Raw genomic sequence first — 991 nt, forward strand, 5'->3', positions numbered from 1 at the left:
ATTCTTTTTATGTCAGATTATCTCATCTGTCTTCCCTATTATAGTCTCCTTGGGTTTTAATCTTTTTATGTTTTCCCTCTCCTTTTGCTCTGATTATTTCACTCTTTTCTTCCATTTCAACAATTTAATGTTCAGCTTGACCTCCTCTCTTCTTTGCAATTTCATAATATCTGTACAGGCTGCTGTTTTGGCAATGTGATATTTTGCCTGATCATTTCTTGTTACATTGCTCCTTTCTAACTTGGGAAGTTTTGTCTAAAAACTTTAATTGTTGTTATAGGCTGAAGCAGAATTTTACATCTTATGAGACTCCATTTCCAGATACTCTAACAACTGTTAGTCTTCTCTGGCTGCAACAGTTTTAAGAAAAAGTATCAGGTTATATGTATTGGAAGCCAAAAGGGAGAGTCAAAGTAAAGCTCTTTAATAACTGTTAGTATTTGGGGACTCAGCTCCCTAGCTCTCCTACTAAACAATACATCCAGGAGAGATGCATTCTATTCCCAGGATGGAGAATATCCTTGCAATTTGTGGGACTCCTCTCTTTGGCATCTCTGAAGCAAGCATTTCTATATAGAAGTAATCTCTACTTCTATATTAAAAGACAGTCCTACTTTTACATATTTTCATATCCCCTACCACTACAAACTAATATTTTTACTAACAGATAAGGTATTAGATAAGTACAAATCTCAAAACTGCTTCTTTCTGAGTGAGAACAGTTAATGACAATGCTTTTATCAAGTTATCACAACTGCCTGGCTCAGAAGTGATAATGAGGTGAGAAAATATTCAAATTTCCTGCAACTATCTATCTTGCTTTGTCAATGCTATAGATCATGGATTAACGCCTTTATCTAAATTGGGACCCTTAGCAATGAGACCAGGAATGCTCAAACAGAATAAAAAAAAAGTAGAACATAAATTAAAACTTACCTACAACGTATTTCTTCCTACCTACCAAGTTTTGATTTGAAGATGCATAGGATAG

This window comes from Urocitellus parryii, chromosome 14, assembly GCF_045843805.1.
Source record: "Urocitellus parryii isolate mUroPar1 chromosome 14, mUroPar1.hap1, whole genome shotgun sequence".
NCBI classification, from domain to species: domain Eukaryota; kingdom Metazoa; phylum Chordata; class Mammalia; order Rodentia; family Sciuridae; genus Urocitellus; species Urocitellus parryii.